Source organism: Haliotis cracherodii, unplaced genomic scaffold (assembly GCF_022045235.1).
Source record: "Haliotis cracherodii isolate W230 unplaced genomic scaffold, xgHalCrac1.p SCAF_21, whole genome shotgun sequence".
In the NCBI taxonomy this organism is placed as follows: domain Eukaryota; kingdom Metazoa; phylum Mollusca; class Gastropoda; order Lepetellida; family Haliotidae; genus Haliotis; species Haliotis cracherodii.
The window spans coordinates 15,675,007-15,682,611 of record NW_027266277.1 but is presented as its reverse complement, the minus strand read 5'-3'; the positions used below and the strand labels follow the sequence as shown (position 1 = coordinate 15,682,611).

General features: G+C 40.7%; 1 long non-coding RNA gene across 1 annotated transcript in view; it reads left to right on the top strand.

Moving 5' to 3' along the window:
- Window positions 1–3,897: 3,897 nt before the first annotated feature.
- The window catches only part of LOC139470954 (uncharacterized), a 48,068-nt gene continuing 44,360 nt past the window's right edge, over window positions 3,898–7,605 (top strand). Inside the window, exon 1 of the long non-coding RNA XR_011653806.1 lies at window positions 3,898–4,017. This is a non-coding gene — a long non-coding RNA (uncharacterized lncRNA). The remainder of the gene's footprint in view (window positions 4,018–7,605) is intronic.

Genomic DNA, 7,605 nt, shown 5'->3' with positions numbered 1-7,605 from the left:
CCGCCATTGTGAATACGGTGACTTGCATGATGACCTCATCTGAGATCGCATTGTAGTTGGGATCAGGGATACTTCACTAAGTGCTAAATTGCAGAGTGACAATAAACTGACTTTAACTAAAGCTGTCATGTTAGCTCGTCAGAAGGAAATGATCACTAATCAGCAGTCAGAGCTCAGGAAATCAGAGATGTCAAATGCATCCGTAGATGCTATCAAGTCTCGCAAGTTTTCGAAGCAAAACAAGTCTATTAGATACCAGGTCTCAAGAACTCAGAACTCCTACAAGAAAAGGACAAATAAACGACCGTGGAAGCCTAAAAGGCCTTATTGCATGAAATAAACCATCTCACAAATGGAATGAATGTCCAGCCCGTGATGCAGAGTGCCATAAGTGCAAGAAAAAAGGATATTACAGTTCAGTCTGCCTTAATAGTAAAACGGTAGAAGAATGTGCGACAGATGATGTTGAAGAATTTTTCGTGGGAGAACTAGATGAGCCTGCATCGAAAAATGGACCATGGATGACAAACATTTCCGTTAACAGAACTTCACTTAGGCTGAAAGTAGATTGTGGGGCCGATGTAACTGCCATTCCGGAACAATCGTATTATCAGCTGAAAGGTGCAACCTTGAAACATACCAACAAACGTTTGTTAGGCCCAGCGAGATCCAGACTGGAAGTGTTAGGAGTTTTCAGCTTGCAGTTGAAGAAGGGTGAGAAATTTACCACCCAGGATATCTACGTTGTGAAAGGTCTAGAACGCCCTCTCCTCGGACGACCTGCTATCAACGCATTAGAACTTATCACGTTTGTTGACAAAGTCACAACTGAAGAAGTGGTTGGACAATTTCCCAAAATATTTGAAGGACTTGGTGAGATTCCTGGTGAGTATGACATCCAGTTGAAAGAGGATGCTGACCCTTTTTCACTGAACGCACCAAGACGTGTTGCAATCCCGCTACTTGAAAACGTTAAACAAGAACTTCAGAAGATGCAGGATGCAGCTGTCATTGAGCCTGTCACAGAACCAACTGACTGGTGCTCGGGAATGGTTGTGGTACCCAAGGGAAAGACTGGTGTGCGCATATGTGTAGACCTTACACAGCTGAACAACAGTGTCAAAAGGGAAATATTTGCAATGCCATCAGTAGATCACATTTTGGGGCAGATTAAAGATGCAAAGCTCTTCTCTCGTTTTGACGCAAATTCCGGATTCTATCAAATTAAGTTATCTGAAAAATCGTCAGAACTAACAACCTTCATCACTCCATTCGGACGCTTTAGATTCCGAAGGATGCCGTTTGGAATATCGAGTGCTCCAGAAATATTCCAACGCAAGATGTCACAAATACTTGAAGGCTTGCCAGGTGTCATCTGCCTGATTGATGATATTCTCATCTACGCCACAACACAACAAGAACATGATGAACGTCTGATCAACGTGCTGAAAAGGATCTCTGACAACGGAATCACCCTAAACAAGGCCAAATGTGAATTTGGTAAAACCAAACTTCGTTTCCTGGGACAGATCATCAGTGAAAAAGGTGTCGAAGCAGATCCTCAGAAGGTTAGTGCGATCGACAACATGAAACCACCAAAGGATCTAACTGAGTTGAGGAGATTCCTTGGCATGGTAAACCAGATGTCCAAATTCTCAAGTTCCCTGGCAGAGAACACAAAGCCTCTGAGGGACCTCCTGCACAAGGACAGTGCTTTCCTGTGGGGAGAAGCTCAACAGATATCGTTTGACAGGATTAAGTCACAGCTATGTCAAGCTCCTACATTGGCGATGTATGACCCTGTGAAAGAAACAAGGATTTCAGCGGATACATGAAGCTATGGCATAGGAGCTGAGCTAAAGCAGCAACAGGAAGATGAGTCATGACGTCCTGTGATGTTTGCTTCAAGATCGCTGTCGGACACAGAACAGCGATATGCCCAGATTGAAAAAGAAGCATTGGCCATAACCTGGGCGACAGAACGTTTCAATGACTTCGTTCTCTGCAAACACTTTCAAGTGGAAACGGATCACAAGCCATCCAAGTGCCTCAACCACCTATCTCCTTGACTACAGCGGTTTAGGATGCGACTGATGAGGTACAGCTACATAGTTTTTCACACCCCTGGGAAGAACTTGACTGTAGCTGACACCCTCTCCAGAGCTCCAGTGGAGGAAATACCAACGAGAACGGAAAAGAAACTGGAAGAGGAAACTGAAATGCATGTTGAAATGGTTATCAGACACTTACCAGCTTCAGATGCAAAACTGCAACAAATCTCAACAGAGCAGCATTCTGAATATTCTAGGATCTTCAGTTTCGTCCAAAATGGATGGCTTGCATATCACTCTCTACAGGGGGAGGAAAAGAGGTTATACAGGTTTCGGAACAACCTGACAGTAGTGAATGGCTTACTTCTCAAGGACAACAGATTGGTCATCCCCAAAACACTTCGCCCAGAAATGATGGGAAAAATCCACGCAGCTCATCAAGGGATACGAAAGTGCAGGGAACGAGCACAGACATCGGTGTGGTGGCCAGGACTGAGCACTGAGTTAAAGTCGGTCGTTGAGAATTGCAAGGTATGTTCGAAATACAGACCAAACCGGAAAGAGCCTCTGATGCCCACACCCTTACCTGAAAGGCCTTGGCAGAAAGTAGGGACCGATTTGTTCGAACTGAACAAAACCATGTATCTGATTGTGGTCGATTACTTCTCCAGATATGCTGAAATAGCTAAGCTGTCCTCGACAACCTCAACTAGCATCATCAACAATCTGAAGTCAATATTCTCAAGACATGGAATACCGGAAACAGTAATTTCTGACAACGGGCCTCAGTATGCATCAACAGAATTTCGAGAGTTCGCCAGCAAGTACAACTTCAGTCACATGACCAGCAGTCCGTTGTGCGCAAGAAGCAACGGCGAAGCAGAGCGTGCTGTGCAATCATGTAAAAACATTTTGCGGAAAGCTGAAGACCCTCATCTTGCTATGTTGGAATATAGAACAACCCCTCTCACAGGCAGATTATCTCCAAGTGAACTGTTGATGGGCAGAAAACTTCGAACATGTCTGCCAAAACATCCGATTCAGTTACAGCCGACAAGTGTTAACCACGAGCACTTTCAAGACCTCGACTCAAAACAGAAGTTGGCGACAAAACACAACCATGATCTACGTCACAGAGTGAAAAACACTCCCACAGTTGAATCCAGGCGACTCTGCCTGGTTGAACAAATCCGAGAGCAAAGTTGTTCGGAAAGCAGATACCCCCAGATCCTACATCGTGAACACACCAAATGGGGAAGTACGGAGGAACCGATCAGATCTACGCAAGATTCCTACACCGGAAACCTCAAGAGACAAAGTTTGTGACTCTGAGGTCAACCGAAATACGGACTGCAACATCACACCCCAGTGTCCACCAGGAACACCAAACAGACACTCAGACACTAAAACCAGAGTTGGAAGAATTTCCAGACCTCCCCAGAGACTTGATCTCTGATGAGACTTTGTAGTGAAATGTTGAGGTGTTGATCAATCCAGTTTTATTGTTTTAGTTTAGTGTTCAACAATCATGACAATGTGAATGTAACAAGGTTAAACAGTCATGTTGAATCATTGACCTTTATTCATTTGCTCTTTAGTAAAGACTCTTTTGTCAAAAGTATTGTATGTGAGAATGAATATTTGACAGATGAAATTGTTAACTTAGTTTAGCAATACTCTAATATGTCATTCAGATTCACAAGTTATTTTCTGGTTTGTAACAATAGGCTAACCAATAACTTTAATAGCTCAGAAAGGAGGATGTGGAGTTAGCTTATTTGGCGTATATGTATTTAGCGGTGTGCAACTGGGTGAGAGTGAATTAGCTCCCTTGCCTGGAAGCACGTGTAGAAATCTGTACATGCAATGCCGACGCTTGTCAACATTAAAGTATCATGAAGCCTAAGAAGACTGATGTCTTTGTTCGAGAACCCGACATAGAACGGGTGTTTGATCGTAAAGATGTGTAAGTTTCCCTAAGACCGAGAACGGGTGTTTGATTGTGAAGATGTGTAAGTTTCCCAAAGACCGAAAACGGGTGTTGGATCGTGAAGCGAGAGTCACCAGAGCGTGAGGCACGGTAACGTTATAACGAGAAAGCGGTGGCACTATAGAGCGGTTATTGAGCGGATGGCAGAGCTCGGGCTGCGCCCGGTAAACTGCATTATTGCCCAACAAACACTTGATCATAATAATAACAAAGGGTTTCCGAAAACAACAAAACTAAAAGGCCCTTGACGTTTACAGTAGTAACATGGAGAACAGGAAAATATCTAAATCAATCCATAAGATCTCAGTATAGAAATCATGGAACATTATGTCTCGAAGCCCTGCTACGTACCTGGCATCTGCAAGCTGCTCTTCCTTCCTTCGGCTGTCAATCGAGTTTTCGAAATACTTGACGTCCTCGTTGTGGATGGCTCAGGTGGATTTCGACCGGGATTTCCGTGTTAGAGGTGATTGAGAACAATGTATCGATACACGAGGTAAGCATATCGTAATCAAGCATCACGCTGTACATCGATTATACGAGGTTTGAGTGTTTGTTTACATTTGTGTTCCAAAATGGCGCCCTCGGCCATACAGGGAATTATGGGTAGACTTGCTTGTCCCGGAATAACACGAGTTGGTCACGAATGACGAGCGGTCATTTCTGCAGCGGTTACGGAAAGAGACGAGGTTGGCCGATTACAGTTCATACAGGCCATATTGGGAGCCGCGGGGATTTCGACAGTGTATTAGGAAGTATACCTATGTGGTGTATGGAATATGCGTTTGCCTACCATGCCAGGCAGTGTGACAAGGGATATCCCAGCGGATGTAATATTCCTACAGCAGAAATGTTTCACAACCTCGATTGCAGGGAGCTGAAGACGTGACATATTCGGACAGAGACCATAATACATAGACTGTTATATGGTCTTTGATTCAGGTAAGGAATATGTGAATAATATTGATCATGTATTAAAGTTTTTTATCTTCTGTAAGCCACTTATTCTGTTTTATATATGTTAGTAAATGTGTGATTTAATTTTTGTAGGATAAGCAATCTACCTAACTTATGTTAATCCTTGCTAAAGTATATGATGTAGAAATATGTTTGCTTACTTATATTCCTTTATCTAGATACTCTAATGTGACTCATTTTTTTAGTTCATACCGTACCGACTAAACTTACTTTTGCAGGTGTGAAGAATCAAGAACAAATTAAATGACAGGAGTTTTGCAACAGTGAACATTGTGAAGTGGAAGATAAGACATTTGAAAGGTATGGATATTTTCACTTGAACTTGTTGAAAAATGCCGTGATGACAAATTCATCATGTTGGGAATTTTGGTGGTGGGGTAGCCTAGTGGTTGAAGTGCTGAAGACCAAGGTTCGATTCTTGTCATGGGTACAATGTGTGAAGTCTATGTCAGGTGTCCCTTGCTGTGGTATTGCTAAAAACAGCGTAAAACCATACCCACTCATGTGGGGATTCCGGGTTGGAATTGGTCCCCATCAACCTATGCTAGTTGTAAGAGAGGGTTATACTATAAAGGAAAATAGTACCTCCCCTACTATTGCCTGGTGAAAACAGCACCTTGTTATTTTTTTTACCTTGGGTCTGAATATGCCCGAAATGAAATTAAACTTGCATGGTCACTTGTAAAAACAAATAACCAAGAAATGTTCAAAAAGGTTTACATTAAAAACTAGCATTTACTTGCCGACTCTGATTTGGAGATGCAACTAAACTTATTGTGAAAATATAATATGCTTTGATTTCTTTGAAGTAAAATAAATGCAATTAAACTTGCAAACACAAATAATTGTTAAATGTTAGTCACTTAAAAATAGTGTACATTAGAAATTAGCCTCTGCTCAAATTTACTCATGATTCTGATTGGGAGGTGCAACTAAACTTATCACTGAAAGATCACGTGCTTTGAAGTTTTAAGTAGCTTTACTCAGATTAGCTCAATGTCAAGCTGAACCTGAGTCTGGCGAAAATGTCAAGAAACTGGACAACAGGTATACTATATATGTCATATTTATTTTAGTAAGTAGGAAATAAATAGTAATTTTATAGAAATTTCATTTATATATATTTCGGCCAGGAATCAACATGTCTCTCCAGATAACAGACAACAATTAGTAGCCCTTTTTTCCAAAAGAAGGTGCTGTTTTCGTCCGAGAAATCAGTGACATTTTGCTAAGCTGCCGTTTTAGCCTCACCCATAAGAGATAACCTAATAGATCAGGTGATCAGGCTCAGTGACCTGGTTCATGGCATCTGACAGTGACCATCTAACAGTGTGGATTGATGTTCACAACATCAATCACTGGATTGTCTAGAATTTTGGACCTAGCTTTCGAATACAGTACCTAACTTTTCAAACAGGTCACAGTACCCTGTGATGTAATTTCGTAGTATTCTGTTGCCTGACACACTGGCAAAACAATGCCTTGTGATGTCAGGGGTCATTGGATGTGCATATATATGCTCTTTTCAGTGGTCTATCGTCTCCACACGCTATGTTCTTGCATGAGTTTAAATTATTTGTTTACTAAATATTGTTTTAAACATTTATATGTGAACTGGATGGGTAAACAAGCAAAAACTTATTTGAATACCGCTCCAGAATTAGAATACAATATGATATGACAAAAGTACAGTCAAGGAATACAATTATATACATGTTCTTATTATAGAAACTACGTTGTCGGCGCTGTCAGGTCGCATTTTTAGTAGTAATAGTGTACTGCAATATACGGCAAGGAATAGTATTATAAATTTAAGATGCTATGTACAATCACAAAACCTATTGGATAGCTGAATGTAGTCTTCTACTGATTTAAGAATTTCTAAGTTTATTTTTGACGTCCTTTCAGGATTACCTAATAGAATTGAATTTAGATCATATCCCTTAACATAATAGTACATATTCTGTCTTAAATCATTGTAATTTGGGCATATGAGAAAGAAGTGAAGTGCATCTTCAGTGTGATGGCCACAGCTACATGCAGGATTATCTTATAAATATTGCCTGCGGATGCACATTTTATGACAAGTGCTTGTTTATTTTCTATATACTTTTATTTCATTTTTTACTTATTACAGTGGTTAAAATGAGTATAAATATAAATTGAAACTTATATTGTGCAATAAGCGGGTTATAGCTGGAACGACCCCTTAGCAAAACGGCACTGACTGGCGAAATACTCGCCGAAAGCGAAAACGGCGATTATTACTTGACGAAAATGACACCTTATTTTTTTTTTACCTTGGTAAAATAAATGAAATTAAATTTGGATTGATAACTTGCAAAGACCAATAATTGTGAAATGTTAAAACAAGTTTACATTAGAAATTAGCCTCTACTCCAACTTATCCTATACCCGACTCAATTTATTGTGATAACATGCTTTGAAGTAAAATATATGGAATTAAACACACATCGTCTCATACAAACACAAATACATGTAGTTGTTAAACGTTGAAACAAGTTTACCTTCGAAATTAGTCCCCTACTCCAATTTACTCACCGACTCTGATTGGCAGACACAGCT